The 17455-nt window shown below is 53.2% G+C and overlaps 1 long non-coding RNA gene across 1 annotated transcript; it reads right to left on the bottom strand.

Moving 5' to 3' along the window:
• Window positions 1-14177: 14177 nt before the first annotated feature.
• Window positions 14178-15119, bottom strand: LOC135308429 (uncharacterized). The gene is made up of 3 exons (XR_010368859.1): window positions 14976-15119; window positions 14686-14863; window positions 14178-14369 (listed from the first exon to the last, which is right to left on the bottom strand). It is a non-coding gene; the product is annotated as an uncharacterized LOC135308429 (long non-coding RNA).
• Between the last annotated feature and the right edge of the window lie 2336 nt (window positions 15120-17455).

Raw genomic sequence — 17455 nt, 5'->3', positions numbered from 1 at the left:
GATTCAGTATTTGTAAGGTTTCTATTAGTCTACAAAGGGGTTGAAATCTTCACTTCTGCCTGTCCAGGACTCCCACAGCTGCCAGGCACCTCTCTGCCGCATCCCCCGCTTCTGGCCAGCTGAGCTGCCAGCACAATCTCTGTCCCTCTCTCTGGGGGGGCTGCCCAGACATCTCAAGTCTCATCAACCCCTGCATGTTCTCCTCCACCTCTGCACCTTTTGGGGCTCCCGGCCTCCTCCCTGTCATGGCCTCCCCCACCCAGGCGCAGCTGGGCAGGGGAGAGGTCAGACTCTACTCACCAACGCCGGATTCCCAAAGAGGAAGTTCTCTGGGAATCTCCTGCTTTTAACCCCCGTGGGTTCTCAGAGGCGTATCCAGATCCTCAATGGCCACATCACATGCCAATTTTGAATTTGGCCACTGATTGGCCCGACTTAGACTTTTCCAAAAACACATTTCCGGGCCAAACCACGACAACACCCAGAGTTGAGGCTTACAGGCATTGATAGAGGTACTCATAAGCTTTCTCAGCAGTTTCTATTCCCAATTTTTACATCACAATTCTATACACTATTATGATTTAGTTTTTCTCAGGATGTATCCCAGAAAGGAGTATCCCCAGATGGTGGGGTCCGGCTTCCGAAAGAAGAAAGAAGTCTCCCAGCTGGTGAGGTCCCGATTCCAGATGTGGGTCCATCTTTTAATTGCAAATCTCATAACAGTGATGTCCAGCTTCCCTTGGTCGACACTATCAATCCTTGAGTAGATGTTCATCTTCCTTTCTTAACCTGCTTTTCACTGTTTTTTTAATGTATCAAGATAAGCATGTTTCCTTTTTATATATTCTAAACCTATCGTTTCAAAGATCCTTACTACAAGCAATATTCTAAAATTATACTTCAAAAGGTTATTATTGCAAAACTCTTTAAGGCTTAGCTACAAGCAGAAAGTTCCTGTCAAACAGCAACATCCTTAAAGCTTTAATTCAAATGATCCTAAATCAACTGAAGACTTACAAAGGGTAATTGCGAACAAAGGATAGGTTCAAAGACCTTCTGCCATGCTTTACCTCCTCAGTTATTTATTAGAATTCGTCTTTATGACTGTCCCATGGTCAGTTTCCACACGTATCACAATCACAAATACACATGTTGCCTCTATGAACCTGACACGAAACACAGCTTTGTATTTCACAATTGCACTGCTGGCATGGCATTGGTCATCAATTCAAATCATTTCCCCATGGAATTCCCATGGCTATGGCTTGAGTGGAGATCCATGCATGGAATTCTCATCTGGCTGGGATGAGAGAGATCCGGTCATGGAAATTCCATGGCAATTTCTGCATACCCAAGGCCCTTATTCCTGAATCCCACTTCTCCACAGGAACTCCCCTCCTCTCCTTTGTGCTCCAGAGCCTCCCGACCATGTCTGATGGATTTTGGGAGCTCTTCCCCATATCTGTGTCCCAGGGAGTGCTTCATCTGCTCCACCATGATCCCTTTGCATTCCCAGCACCTCTGGCTGATCCAGGTGGCACCGTCGGACACTGCAAAGCTCCCTTTGAGATTGGGAGATGAAATCCCACCCCTCGTAGCCGTAGAGATCCCATCCCAGCCCCTCAGAGTCCTCCATTCCCACAGATCCCAGCCCAGCCCCTGGCTCCCCCCAGTCCCCCCGCTCTGGTTGTACCGGCCCCGTCTCCAGGGCACTGTCGGCCACGGGCCGGTTCCTGTCCTTGAGCCGGGGCTGGCTATCCCAATATCCCAGCTCTGGCTATCCCAATATCCCAGCCCTGGCTATCCCAATATCCCAGTCCTGGCTATCCCAATGTCCCAGCCCTGGCTATCCCAATGTCCCAGCCCTGGCTATCCCAATGTCCCTGCACTGGCTATCCCAATATCCCAGCTCTGGCTATCCCAATATCCCAGCCCTGGTTATCCCAATATACCAGCCCTGGCTATCCCAATATCCCAGCCCTGGCTATCCCAATATCCCAGCCCTGGCTATCCCAATGTCCCAGCCCTGGCCATCCTAATATCCCAGCCCTGGCTATCCCAATATCCCAGCCCTGGCTATCCCAATATCCCAGCTCTGGCTATCCCAATGTCCCAGCTCTGGCTATCCCAATATCCCAGCCCTGGCTATCCCAATATCCCAGCTCAGTTCCCCCCAGCATCCCCACTCTCTGCGGCTCCATCCGGCCCCGCTCGCTGCCCCAGCGCTCGCAGGGGTCCTGTCCACGTCCCCCACAGTCAAGGACTGGGGGGACCCCGGGCCGTGTTGTATTGTGTTTTATTCTCCTTGTTCTCAGTTTGCAATGGTTTCCCTGATGTAGCCCTGCTTCTTTCCTGAAAATGCTTTGCCCCAAGTGCCTTCCCTCCTCGCCCATGTCAATCCTCCCTGTGGCTGCAGAGCCATTCCCCAGTCTCCTCCCTGGGCCCCTGTCAATCCCTCGGCCTCCCTTCCCCTCTTTCCAGAATCTTCCTCCAGGGGCGTGGAGTGATTGGGCAGAGGTCAGGGCCCTCCCTTAAGGTGCTTCCTCATTTGTGCTCCTTCATGTCCATCTGCCCGGTTTGCACAGCCCCGTTTCCCCCATTGGTTGTTGGATGTATCTTTGCCTTGTTTGCGCCCCCCTTTCCAAGCTGGTGCAGGGGCTGAGTGTGTGCTGTGTGCAGCAGGTTGCCCTGAGGGTCAGAGCTGCCCTGAGCCCTGAAATAAACCTTGGCTTTCCCCTGCCCAGAGTGGGCCCTTTCTTCCTGCAGCAGCGTCTGCCAGCTGCTCCTGTGGTTTAGGGCTGGCAGCCCCGGCCGCTCTCCTGTAGCCCGGGCACAGGGGAGTGTCCCCCGCAGTCGAGCGTGTCGGGCTGGGCGGGCAGGGCCCGAACGGGCACTGAGAGGACGTGGCGACAGGGCCGGGCTGCGACAGCGCCACTGCCAGGTACTGCAGGGAGTGCAGAACTGGGGGGACAGCGAGATCGGGGGAGCTGGGGGCTGAACATGAGAGACTGGGGATCCAGGGGGGTCAAGAGGCCAAGGAAAGGGGGACTTGAAGGGCTGGCTGAGCTGGGAAGGAGGTTCAGGGCCTCAGAGTCAAGGAAAGGGGGTGCAGGGACTGGGAGAGCTGGGATGGGGTGTGCAGGGAATCCTGTGCCCAGGAAAGGGGGTGCTGGGATGTCCTGGGAGTGAAAAAAGGAGGGTCTGGGGGCTGGGAAATGCAGGAATGGTGCCCCAGGGATCCCAGGTCAGGGAAGAGTGTGGGGCTGGGTGCTGGGAGAGGCGGGGGCCGGGGAAAGTTGAGATGGTGCTGGATAAGGGGGTGCAGGGGGATCTCATTGCTGGGCAATGGGGTAAAAGGGGGTCTGGGGTCTCAGGAATGGGGGTGCAGGGGAGGCTCAGGGTCACAGAAATGGGGGGCAGGGACAGGGAGAGATAGAACGGAGTTCCAGGGAGCCTGGAGCCCAGGAAAGGGGGGTCCAGGGTTTCCCAAAAAAGGTGGGACATGACATAGGGACACCCAGGATGTTCAGGAAGGGGGAGTTCAGGGCGTCTCTGGTTTTTGCAGAAGGATGGGGCTGGGGGCAGGGAAAGGCTGGAATGGGGGTCCAAGGTGTTCCAGGTCGTCCCAGGGTCAGGCACACGGGAACTCTGGAGGTGCCCAGGGATGTGGAGCGCAGCCCAAATATTCTGGGGGGTGCCTGGGTTGGGTTATTTGGGGGGTTGTTTGGAGAATGAAGAAGTGCAAGGCTGAGCGGAAAAGGCCCCTTGGGGGGACATCGGGGGGTGGCGGTGGCGGCTGGCGGCAGAGGCAGCCTGGAGGAGCAGAGCCCTGTGTCCCCCAGGAGCCCAAAGTGGGGAGCCCAGAGAGGGGGGAGCGCCGCCATGGGCGGGAGCCTGCAGAGGCTGGAGAGGGGCAGGGGGGACTCCTTGGAGCCCCTGCAGCCCGGAGCAGAGAATGAGGGGAGAAAGGAGCCCAAAAGGGAGCCCAAAAAGCCCCGGCACCCCTGAATGGGGAGCGAAGAGGGGGCAGCTTTTGGCATTGCTGGGACTGCCAGCAGGCTGGGGAGGGCGGGCACCGAGGACAAGGGGGACCCCCATTGCAAGCGTGACCCCAGCAGCTGGGACAGGGGGAACCCTGAACAGCAGAGGGGAGGGAGCAGGGGTGGGGAACTCCTGGGGAGGCTTTTTCAGGGCTGAATCTTGGTGTTTGGGAGGTTTTTCTGGAGCCCAGATGGCCGGTACCTTGTAGAGAGGGACTTGGGCAGAAAGACTTTCAAAGGCAATATGCTCATCCTTTGTTTTTCCCAAATCAGGATTTCCCATTGCCAGTTCTTGTGAGGCTGTGAGGAAGAGGAAGATGTCCCTGGACAGTGAGGCAGGTGAGGAGGAAGTCAGTGCCCCTTTGCCCTCTGTGCTGCTCCATCTGCCAGCCCAGCAGGGCCCCGGCTGCAGGACAGCCTGGGGGCATCTCCTTGCCCTTGCCTGTGGCCCAGAGGCAAATGCCATCCTGTCCTTGTCCTTCCTCCCCCAGAGCAGGAGCTGAGAATGGAGAGCAGGGAGGACAAATCCCCGCGGCAGAACCTCGTGGCAGAGGCCGTTTTGAGCGGCTCCACGGCGCAGGAACCCAACGGGGAGGAAAAGGCCCGGAGATGCCGCACGAGGAGGGGCTGCAAACGCAGATGGCGGGGATCTGAGGGGGAAAGAGCCAGCCTGGGCCGGGAAGGCGGCCAGAGATGGAGCCAGAGCTCAGAGCTGGTGGTCCATGAGGAGGTTCCTGATGGGGAGAAGCTCCACAAGTGCTTGGAGTGTGGGAAGAGCTTCAGGTGGAGCTCCAGCCTGATTGTGCACCAGAGGAGCCACACTGGGGAACGGCCCTACGAGTGTGATCAGTGCAGGAAGTGGTTTCAAACCAGCTCTGATCTCCTCAAGCACCAGCGCACGCACACAGAGGAGAGGCCCTTCCGCTGCCCCGACTGCGGACAGGGCTTCAGGCAGAGCTCCCATCTTGTCCTGCACCGGCTCATCCACACTGGGGAGAGGCCCTACGAGTGTGAGGAATGTGGGAAGTGCTTCAGCCAGCGTTCCAGCCTGATTGTCCACCAAAAGATCCACTCTGGGGAGAGGCCCTACGAGTGTTCCAAGTGTGGGAAGGGGTTTTGGATCCGCTCCCATCTTGTCTGGCACTATCAGAGTCACACAGAGGAGAGGCCCTTCTGCTGCCCCGACTGCGGGAAGGGATTCAAGCACAACTCCCACCTCGTCACCCACCGGCGCATCCACACTGGGGAGAGGCCCTACGAGTGTCCCCAGTGTGGGAAGAGCTTCTCCAGCAGCTCTCACTTGACCCGACACCAACAGAGGCACCGGTGAGGGAAGCCCTGCGAGTGCCCCGAGTGCGGGAAGAGCTTCGTGCGCTGCTCCAGCTCCATCCCCCACTGCAGGAGCCACGCTGGGCACAGCCCTGGTGACCCACATTCCCTGTGATCCCTGTTGGGAACACACCTGGCTGCTTGTCCTTTTGGTTTGGCTTTAATTTTTTTCTGTTCTCCTTCTCTTTGCCCTCCAAAAGGCATGAGGGATGGATCTGTCACCTCAAAACCACTCAAATCCCACTGAAAACAACTTAATTTTAACCCATAAAGGCTCAGTCCCACTTCAAATTGCTTGTTCCCACCTCAGAAAAACTCAATCCCAGGCCAAACTCACTCCATTCCACAGCCACCAGGGTGAGATGGGGTTGGAAGGGGATTGGGAGAAGTGGGATCCCAGTTTGAGCGGTGGGATGGGGATTGTGTGGGGCTGGCTGGGTGGGATGTATGTAATAGAAAAATCCCATTTTTTAAATCATCTGACCCAAAGAATCAGAAATCAATATCCAGATAAAACCACTCACCCACAATTAAATTAAAAAAAAAAAATTTGAATTGTTTTAGAGTAGTTAAGGTTGTTATTAAATTTTAATTTTTTGGTTAAAATGAGGAGAAATTATAGTGGTGCTTGGTTTTGTGTTTAGTATGTTTGTGATATGAATTGTTCTAGTAAGTTTTGTTAGATTGTGGGTTAGTTTTCTTAGATATTTTTTATCTAAAGTGTATTAACTGCTGAGTTAAAACTTTCAACAGGTATTTCCTGGCATATAATTTGCTTATTTATATTTCTGGATAATGGTATACTAATAGTTGTTGTTTTAGGTTGACTCATTATTGGAGTATTGTAATGAAGAGTCAAAATTATTATATTTCATTTTTATTATAATTAATTTCATTTTCATTATAATTTATTGATTTCTTATTTTATTATCATTTCTTGAGAGTATAGGAAGGAAGTTCGAGGACAGGAAAATGTTTTCCTTGCTGGGAAATGGAATTCCAGATGCTGGGTGTGTGTTCAGGACCACACAGACTGGGGTCAGATATGGACTGGGATAAAATATGGGCTGGGATCCTATGGATTGGGATGGCACAGGCTGGGGTTGCACAGGCTGGGGTTGCACAGGCTGGGGTTGCACACACCGGGGTTGCACAGGCTGGGGTTGCACACGCTGGGGTTGCACAGGCTGGGGTTGCACAGACTGGGGTTGCACACGCTGGGGTTGCACACGCTGGGGTTGCACACACCGGGGTTGCACACGCTGGGGTTGCACACGCTGGGGTTGCACACGCTGGGATCAGACGGGCTGGAAAAGCATTGGCTGCCTTTGCCTGCCTTTGGCTCCATCCACGTCTAAAGGCAGCCACATCAAGTTGGCTTCATCCTGTTTGGGGCTCCCATCCCCCTCTTTCCCCCGCGCTCCCGCCCCTTCCCCATCGTTCCCCCATCCCCAATCCCCTCCCCCGTGTTTGGGTTTGGGGGTTCCAGCCCCTCCTGCTCCGTTTGGGGGTCCCGACCCCGCTTTGGTTTAATTTGGGGCCCCGCCCCCCTTCTCCCCGCGCCCCCCGCTCCCCCCGCGGCCGGGGGCGCTGCCAGCACCACCAGTGCCACCAGTGCGGCCCCGGCTGCCCCCGCACGCCCCATCCCCATGCCCAGGGTCACCTCCCCCCTCCCCAAATTCCGCTGCCGGGGAGCGCTGGGCGCTGCGGCTCTGCCCGGCAACTGATGAGTCACAGCCGCGCCGGGCGCTGATTGGCTGCACATCGCCGGGCGGGGCCCAAGCGCCGAGCTCCCGCCCGGCAACTGGATCGGCACCAGCGCCGCGCGCTCTGATTGGCCAGCATCTCTTTTGGGCTGGGGGCGGCAGGAGCTGGGCACCCCCAGGAGCCCTTCGGCTTTGGGGCTCTCGATCCCCGCTCGGCCCTCGGGCCGGCCCTGGGGCCACCCCAACACCCCCGCCATGGGCAGGGTCCCCGCAGCCCTTCGGAACCGCCAGCAATGGGCTGCGAGCGGCAGCAGCCGCCCCGAAAAGGGATTGAAGGGGCCGGGCCGGCGATGGGGGAGGCTCTGGCCATGGCTCCGCTCCGGGCTGCGCCGGGCTGCCATTGAGGGAGGCTCCGTTCAGCGCCTGCCGAGGGGCTGGCACTGCGGCAGGGGCTGGCACTGCGGAGGGGCCGCGGTTGTGGCCATGGGGCCGTGCCGGGACTGCGGCGGGGTCTCTCCCTGCCACTGGGCTCCGCCACTGGCTCAGGGTCTCTCCCCTTCCCGATCCCGATCCCATTCCTGTTCCCCATCCCCATCCCGCCGCTGTTTCCAGGGAATGGCTCTGATCTCAGCCCCGACCCCAAAGCCGGGGGGGTCAAATATTGGGGTCAAACACCCCAAATCCTGGGGTCAACTGCCCCCGACCCCAAATCCTGGGGGTTCAAACACTGGGGGGTCAAACACCCCCAAACCCAAATTCTGGGATCTCAGCCTCCCCCCTTGCCCAAACCCTGAATTTTAGGATCAAACTCCCCAAATCCCAGATTGTGGTGTGTCAAAAACCCCCAACCCGCAAAGTTTGGGGTTTAAACCACCAATCCCCAAACTTTGGGGTCAAAGCCCCCCCGATCCCAAACACTGCAGTGTCAAATCCCCCTGATCCCTGATTCAACTTTGGGGTTAAATCCCCCATAATCATGGGGTAAATCTGCCCAGTTCCCAAAAGTTGGGATTAAATGCCCCTGACCCCACATCCTGGGGTTTGAAACATTTGGGGTGTCCAAGACCCCCAGCTACCAAAGTCTGCGGTCAAATACCCCCAAATCCCAACTCTGGAGGTGTCAAACACCCCCACCCCCCAAGGTTTGGTTATAACACCCCCTGACCCCAAATCCTGGGGTTTGAAACATCTGGGGTGTCCAACTGCCCTGACCCCAAAGTTTGAGGGTCAAACCCCCTGATTCCCAAATCCTGGGGACATAAACCCCCAAATCCCAAATCAAACACCCCCAATTCCCAAAGTTTGGTGTCAAAAACCCCCAAACCCTGAGGTGTTCAACCCTCCCAACCCCCAAATTTTAGGATGAACCCCTTCCCCAATCCTCAAAGCTTGGGGTCATGACCCCCCCAATCCCAAACGCCCCCCAAACCCACTCCAGCCCTGGGGGCACAGTGGGGTTTGTTTGGGGTTATTTGGGGTTTGTTTGGGGTTTATTTGGGGCAGCTCCAGGTGCAATGTCTGCAGAGAGATCCTGGGTAAAATGCTGGGGACAAAAACAGGGGATTGCGGTGGGAATTGGGGGATTCAGGATGGGGAAAGATTTGGGGTGGGAAAAGGGGAATTGGGTGAGGAAAAGGACATTTGGGGTAGGATTGTGGTGAAGAAAGAGGATTTAGGATGGAAAAAAGAGAATTTGGGACAAACAAAGAAGGATTTGGAATGGAAAAGGGGATTTGGGATGGGAAAGTAGATGTGGGATGCAAAAATAATTATTTGGGATGGAAAATGGGATTTGGGGAGGGGAACTGTGGTGGGAAAGGGAAATTTTGGGATTGGAAAAGGGACTTGAGAACACAGAAAGTATTTGGGGTGGAAAAAAGAGGATTTGGGGTCTAAAAAAGAGATTTGGGATGAAAAGAGATTTTGTGGTTGAAAAAAAGGAGGACTTGGGCCCCAAAAGGGATGACTTTGGATAAAAACAGGAGGATTAAGAATAAAAGAGGAGGATTTGGGGTGAGCTGACTTCCCTGGGGGAGCGGGGCAGGGGGTTTGAGGCAGAGTCAGGCCCATTTTTGTGGCAGTTTTATTTTGGGGTATTTCTGTGGGATATGGGGGCAGTTCTGTGGCATTTGGGAACAGTTTTATAGGATTTAGTGTTTTGGGGTGGTTTCTATAGGATTTTTTGCCGTTTCAATGGGATTTGGGGGTGTTTCTATGGGATTTTGGGTATTTCTATGGGATTTTGGGACAGCTTGAAGGCATTTGAGGTGTTTTGGGGCAGCTTTAGGGTATTCAGGGGCAGTTTTGAAGGATTTTCGTGTGGTTTGGAGGGATTTGGGGAGTTTTGAGGCAGGTTTTGGGTATAGGGGTGGATTTGAGGGGATTTTTTTTTTATTTTTAGGTATTTCAGGCCAGTTCTTTGGGTCCGGGGGTGTTTAGGTGGGGTTTGGGGTGCCGTGGGTCACCTTTTGGCGCAGGAGATCTTCCTGGTGCTGCTCTGGGTGATGCTGGAGCCCTGCAGGGCCTCGCGGGCGGCGCCCGCCTGCACCTCGGTGTCCAACTGCAGCCAGGCGATGTCGCGGCGCCCGGGCACCAGCGCAGCTCCTGGAACCGGGAACCTGGGATGGGCACGGGGCCAGGAGAGCCCCAGACACCGGGAATGTTCCTGAGGAACCCGGGAATGTTCCTGAGAAACCCGGGAACGTTCCTGAGAAACCTGGGAATGTTCCCTGAGAAACCCGGGAATGTTCCTGAGAAACCCGGGAATGTTCCCTGAGAAACCCGGGAATGTTCCCTGAGAAACCCGGGAATGTTCCCTGAGAAACCCAGGAACGTTCCTGAGAAACCCGGGAATGTTCCCTGAGAAACCTGGGAATGTTCCCTGAGAAACCCGGGAATGTTTGCTGAGAAACCCGGGAATATTGCCTGAGAAACCCAGGAACGTTCCCCAGAAACCTGGGTATGTTCCCTGAGAAACCCGGGAATGATCCCCAAAAAATCCGTGAGTGTTCCCCCCCAAATTGAGAAATGTTCCCCAAAAAATCCAGAAATGTTCTCAAGAACAATCCTGAAACATTCCCCCCAAAAATCCAGAAATGGTCCCCCCAAAAATCCTGGAACACTTATGAAAAACAAGGAACTTTCCCCAGAAAATCCACAAACATTCCTCCAAAAATCCCAAAAAATCCAGAATTTCCTCCTCCTGCCAAATCCTGGTATTTTCCCCCAAAAACCCAGAAATTCCTCCCCAAAAATCCAGAAATTGCTTCCCAAAAATCCAGAAACTCCCTCCAAAAACCCCAGACATTCCCCCCAGAATCCCAATCCTTTCCCAAAACAATCCAGCCCCAAGCCCCCTCACCCCTCTCACCCCCAAGCCCCAAAATCCCCCAATGCCCAGAGCCCGCCCGGATTCCCCGGAATCCCCGGGATGCCGGGATTGCCCCGGATCTCACTGGGTGCAGAGCACGGAGAGCATCAGCTCCTTGGGCTCCTCAGGGAGCTGGGGCAGGAACAGGATGTGCTTCGGGGCTTTTCCCACAGCTGGGGAAACGGCAGAAAAACCCCAAAATCAGCAACAAATCTGCCCCAAACCTGCCCCAGTCAGGCCCAAAATCTGCCCAAAGTCACTCTGGATACACACCCAAAAATCTGCCCAAAATTCCGAGAAAATCCTGAGAAAAAAACACAAAAATCCCACCAAAACCAAACCAAACCAAACCAAACCAAACCAAACCAAAACAAAACAAAACAAAACAAAACAAAACCACAACAATCCCCACAAAATCCCCCCCTCCAAATAAAACCCAGAAAAAATTCCCCAAAAATCCCTTAAAAAACCCCACAAAAATCTCCCATAATCCAAACAAATCCCAAAAAGGACCAACAAAAATCTGCCCAAGATCCCACCAAAATTCCAAAAACCCCCTCAGAAATCTAACCAAAATCCCACTAAAATCTCCCTTTAAAAATCCCACCAAAACCCCCCAACAAAATCCAAGAAGAATCTCCTCAAAATCCTCACAAAAATCCCACCAAAATTCCTGCAAAAATTCCACAAAAAATCCTCAAAAATACCCCAAAATTCACCTAAATCCCCACAAAAATGATACAAAAATTGCCCCAAAATCCACCATAGAATCCTCCCAAAATCCCATGGAATCCACACAAAAAAATCCCTCCAAATCACTCAAATTATCCCACAAAAATTTCCCCAAAAACCCACAAAAGCCACCCCAAATCCACTCAAGAAATCCGCACCAAAATCCCACCAAACCCCTCTCAAATCCCCCCAAAGTGCCCCCAAGCCCCTTCAAATCCCACCCAAAGTCTGAGGAAATCCACCCCAAAATCCCCGCAGGAACTTCCCTCAGAATCCCCCCAGAGCCCAACAGAATCTCCCCCAGCCCCCCCAGCAATCCCCCGGGACCCCTCAAAGTGCCCCAGCCCCAGCAGAGCCTCCCTCCCCTGCGCTGCCCCTGCGCTCCGGCCCCGCTCTCTTTGGGGCCGGGGCCTCTCCCCCCTTGGCTCCGCGCTTGTCCCGCTCCCGCTCCCGCTCCACCAACGTTCCCTTCCCCTCGGCCGCGCTGGCCGAGCCCGGCCGGGCGTGCTGGATCCGCTGGGACGGCACATTCCCGCCCGGGGCATCGGGGCCATGCCAGGCCCTTGGGGCATCTCCAGCAGGGACTGCGGGCACTGCCCAGAGGCATTTGGGGCTTTGCCAGGGCTCTGCGGGGCTGCCCGGGGACCTGGGGCTGCCCGGGGATCTGGGGAGGCTCCAGGGGGATCTGGGGAGCTCCAGGGGGATCTGGGGAGGCTCCAGAGGGATCTGGGGAGGCTCCAGGGGGGATCTGGGGAGGCTCCAGAGGGATCTGGGGAGGCTCCAGGGGGATCTGGGGAGGCTCCAGAGGGATCTGGGGAGGCTCCAGGGGGGATCTGGGGAGGCTCCAGGGGGATCTGGGGAGGCTCCAGAGGGGATCTGGGGAGGCTCCAGGGGGGATCTGGGGAGGCTCCAGGGGGATCTGGGGAGGCTCCAGAGGGGATCTGGGGAGGCTCCAGAGGGATCTGGGGAGGCTCCAGAGGGATCTGGGGAGGCTCCAGGGGACTGGGGGGAGGTTCCAGGGGACTGGGGGGTGGTTCCAGGGGATTTGGGATCGCTCCAGGGGGATTTGGGGATGGTTCAGGGGGTTTTGGGGCTGTTCCCCAGGATTTTGGGGGGATCTGGGAGAGGTTCCAGAGGGTATTTGGGGCTTTCTGAGGGGTTTGGGGGAATTCAGAGGGACTTGGGGGAGTTCCAAGAGGGATTTTGGGGTTTTTCAAGGGATTTTCAGGGGTTCTGAGGGGTTTGGGGAGGTTCCAGACAGGATTTGGGGCGGTCCCAAGAGCAATTAGGGACGTTACTGAGGGATTTTGTCAAGTCCTAGAAGGAATTTGGGGAATTTCAGGAGGATTTGGGGGAATTCAGAGGAACTAGGGAGCTTCCAACAGGGATCTGGGGTCATTCCCAGGGGATTGGGGGTGGATTTCTGGCTGCATTTCCATTTCTTCCCCAGATTTCAGGCTTTTGCCCAAAATTTCATGTTTTTCCAAGAATCTGTGGATTTGTCCCTGGGTTTGGGTCTCATTGTGAAGAAGCAGAACATTTTTTAGATTGAGGGTGAATTCTGGGGGTTCCCTGGCTGGATTTGGGTGTTTCCCATGGGGTTTTGGGTGGGTTCCCAATTGAATTTTGGGATTTTTTCCCCAGAATTTTCAGGATTTTCCCCAAAATTTGGGTACTTTCCCCAGGATTCTGCTCTCACCATGGGTTTGTCCCAGAAGGGGAAACTTTGGGGGAGGTTCTAGCATGGATTTTAGGGATGCTTGAGACTGGATTTCGGTTTTTTCCAAGGATTCTGGGGGGTTTTCCCCCCAGAATTTTAGGATTGTCCCCAAAATTACAGGACTTCTACATGGATTTCTCTCTCACCGTGGGCTTGTCGTAGAATAGGAAGCTTTGGTGGATTTGGGGTGAATTCAGGTGGTTTCTGGTTGGATTTGGGGTTATCTGAGGCTGGATTTTGGTTTTTTCCCCACAAATTCAGGTTTTTTCCCCCAGATTTGGGGATTATTTCACAGAATTTGAGTTTTTTGCCCCAGAATTTCTGCCTCACATTTGGCTTGTCATAGAAGGGGAAGCTTTGGGGGGGTTCCTGGTTGGATTTTGGGAGTGTTCCCAATTAGATTTCAGGGATTCCTGATCGGGTTTTGGGGGAATTCCTGCTTGTTTTTTTCTCTCAGGATTTTGGATTTTTTTCCCACAATGTCAGGATTTCCCCTAGCATTTCTGTCTCACTATGGGCTTGACATAGAAGGGGAAGCTTTGGGAGGTTCCTGATTGGATTTTCGGGGTGTTCCCAATTAGATTTCAGAGATTCCTGATGGGATTTGGGGGGAATTCTGGGTTGGTTTTTTCCCTCAGGATTTTTGGGTTTTTCCCAGAATTCCAGGATTTTCCCAGGATTTCTGTCTCACCATGGGCTTGTCATAGCAGGGAAAGCTTTGGGGTGTTCAGGGTGAGTTTGGAGGGATTTCAAGTTGGGTTTTGGGGATATCTGAGGGCAAATTTGGGCGGTTTTCCCCAGAATTCCCGTTCTTTCCCAAGATGCCAGAACTGCCCCAGTCTCTGTCTCCCGTGGGCTGCCGGGGAAGGGGAAGCCCTGCAGGGAGCGCGGGGCGTTGGTGCCGCTGCTCATCTCCTCGGAGGGGACGAAGGCCTGGCCCCGCAGGCGGAGACTGCGCCGCACCAAAATGTCCAAAATCTGCCCAAAGGGCCAGAAAATGGCGCCCAGGGACTGCTCCAGCTCTGGGGACAGAGGAAACACAGTGACACTGGGGACACGGGACACCACAGTGACACTGGGGACAGCCACGCCAAAATGTCCAAACTCCACCCTGACTGGGGTGGCTATGCCAGGGACCTCCAGCCCTGGGAACCTGGAGCAAGTGGAAACTACAACTTGGCAAAATGCTGCCTGTGCCTGAAGCAAATGCAAGGAGAACTGGGGTGTGAAAAATAAAATTTGTTTATTACAGAAGAACAACAACAGCAAAAATACAGAACACATTTACATTGTAAGAATATTTGTAACAACAACAATCGATAGAACATATATACAGAAAAACCTACCTAGCAAAACTATGGGAAACATATTTACAGAAGTCAAAAATAGCCCTACGATCTATATTCTAAAGACAACAACAAACTGTAGAACATATATACAAAAGGGTGATGTCTCTGTGATGTCCATCGCACCTGGAAGAAAAGCAAATGCCACGGTCACTCCAGTCAGGCACAGAGGGCTCTTGCATGTGCCCCCAGGCTGGCACAGCTGGCCCAGCAGCAGGACTCTGCTAGCAGAACTGAGCCTGGCTGGGTCTGGCATGGAGCTTGTGTGGAGCAAAGCAGGCACAGGACAGGCTGTGGATGGCCAGCAGAATCCAGTGCCCTGGCTACAATGTCCCTGAGCAGGGAGCACCCAGCCCAGCCCCAGCCTGGCAGCAGGAGACCCACTCTGCCTGTCCTGCTGCTGGCATTGCTCTTCATGCCAAGATCATGGCCTCTTCCTCACCCTTTTAATCAATGTCCATGTCATCAATGGACTCGTCCGTATCAACGTCCATCTCTTCTTCCACCTCCACATCCACCTCCATCTCCTCCTCTCCAGTGTCTGCTCCCTCCGTCTCCATCTCCTCCTCTCTATCAATCTCAATATCCACCTCCATCTCCTCCTCTCTGTCTGGGACAGCCTGCAGAGGTAGCAAAACCTCCGAGTGGGCTCCCTGTCCCACTCCATGCCCACAGAGCTCCAGCCCACTCAGGCAGGTGAGGAGTGTCCACCTCCATGGAATGGCACCAGACCTTCCTCAGGACAAATGGGGGCATCCTGCAGGGCTGGATGACAAAATCCAGGCACTAAGGATCTTTCAGGAGTGATGGGGTTATCAGGGGGCAGGTGACAAGAAGAGTGGGCAGGAGCAGGGTGAAGAGTGTGCAAACACAACGGCCAAGGGTTGTGTTGTGCCCTTTGCTGGGCGCTGGACGTTCCAGCTGGAGCGTGGGCTGTGACATCACAGTTCCCAGGCTCCATCTGAAGTGGACAGTGGAGACCATGGAATGATGGAGTCCCTGAACGGTTGGGCTTGCAAGGGAGCCTGAAGAACAACATCTTGTTCCCAGCTGAGCAGTCTTCCCCCAGAGCGTGCTGCTCAGAGCCCTGTTGCCAAGGATGGGGCATGCACAGCCTCTGTGCACAGCCTGGGCCAGTGCCCCAGCACCCGCAGTGGAAAAGAGCAGCTTCCTTAGATGCAGCTTCAATCAACCTGCTGCAGTTGAAAGCCATCCCCCTTGTCCTGTCAGCACAGGCCCTGCTGAACACTCTGTCCCCTTCTTTCCTGCGGGACCCTTCCAGTCCTGCAGAGCCACAGTGAGGCCTCCCAGTGTCTCCTCTCTCCAGGCTGAGCATCCCCAGTCCCACTTGCCCAGCAGTCAGTCACATCAGGGCCAGTCAAGGCTGCAGGGTAGCAAATAGCATCAGGAACTGAGAGATGCAAGCTTTAGACCCACGTTTGCCTCTAAATGTACAAAATTAATAACAGTGGAGAGGAAGATGGTGGGACACTGGTTCTCTTCTAACTGGTGATTTTTTGTTTCTTCTTTTCTGTCATGCTGACCCAGGTTTTTCTGTTGGAAAGGAAGCTTGGCACCATGTCCATTGTCTTCTCCATTTGTGAAACACCAAGCAGATTCTGGGCAGGCTGATATGCAGAGCAAAACCTGAAAATATACTAGTGATCCTGAGCCTGGGGGATGCAGCTAAACCCAGCCCAAAGTAATTTCTGCAAAGTCAAGCCTGCTTTACATTTTCTTGAGTTTGGAAAACTTCACCAGTCATTTCTGAAAAAGCAAACAAAATCCTCAAACCAAATCAGACAAAAACCCATGCAAACAAACAAACCCACGCAAACCAGTCCAACAAATAGATCAAAAACCCCAAGTAAAACTACAGGGAGTGAGGAGTTAGGATTAGTTGTGAGGATAGCACAGCAGGCAAATGGCTGCTTGCCACAGGATCACCATCAAAAGCCACATAGAACAGCTGCTCCAAAATATACCCAAGAGGAGAAAAAGAAAAAGTGATCCATGGCAACTTTGGGAGCAGCTCCACATTCAGGTGAAGGATGAGCACGCAGTGGTACAGATCCAGCATTGCCCACCCTCCAGGCTGCTCTTTGCTCCTGATGAAAGACCCTTGCAGGACTGTGGCCCCTCTCAGTGCAGTGTCAGTCACTGCCAGAGCTCTCAGCTGAGCCACTGGCATTTCCAGAGTGACATCCAGCCGCCACAATCCTACTGCCTGCTGAGCATCTGTGGAAGATCCTGAGCATCTTCATGCCTAGGACTGCCGCTTCCTGGCTAGCTGATGACATGGGGGTGGGGCGGCAGGTTCCCCCTGGAGCTCCATTCAATCCCAGTTGTCAATTGTTTTGGTGCAATATAAAACTCAGGCAGCGCACACGGGTCCCAGGGAAACTTTATTTGATGGTAAACTTCCCCTTTTCCTCTCCTGAGACCCCGATCAAGGGGCGAACAAAGACTTCTATGCGGGGGGAGTTCAGGGGTAGGCACAACTTTCAAAAAATCAGGAGAGGTGGGAGTAAAAATCCTAGGCAGGGATAACAGCAGTGAACCGATAACACTCCAAAGGAGGAAAAGAGGTTTCAATAAGCGGCTAAAATTTGGAGATATAGAAACTGGAAACTAGTTGACGAAATAACTGGGAAAACGCGGAGACAAAAGGAAAACAGCACCAACGAAAACCACCAAATCACAAATCAAACCATAAACCTACTAATAAACCAAAAAGCACGATACAACATCTGCCCGTTCTTAAATACAAAAAGGACATTAAAGTTTATCTAAAAGAACAAAAGGTATTAGTGTAATAAATCATAAAATTTTACAAACGTAAAATAAAACTAATTATAATTTAAAAATTTTTCAAAAACTCAAATAATTTTGGATATGTCTAATTTAGCTTATACTTGTCTTGTTTTTCACTGATTATGTATTTTAACTATCATTTTATTCATTTCTTCAATTCACTGCAAAATAATATCTTAATTTTTGAATAATTTGCTGGTAAAAATTGGGCTCAAAAGGTAATTAAAAATTGTTTTAAATTGTCAAACAAAAACTCAAAAGTGACAAACTTAAAAATAATTTAACATTTCATAGAAAGCTTACCATTTCATAAAAGGATGTTCCATAGAAAGATGTTTCATAGTTTCCAGGAGTTAAATGTGTAAAACAAACAGATTTATTTCATGTTAAATAAATAT

The sequence above is a fragment of the Passer domesticus genome, chromosome 10 (assembly GCF_036417665.1).
Source record: "Passer domesticus isolate bPasDom1 chromosome 10, bPasDom1.hap1, whole genome shotgun sequence".
Taxonomy (NCBI): domain Eukaryota; kingdom Metazoa; phylum Chordata; class Aves; order Passeriformes; family Passeridae; genus Passer; species Passer domesticus.
The sequence above is the reverse complement of the archived record's forward strand: the minus strand, read 5'-3'. Positions and strand labels throughout refer to the sequence as shown.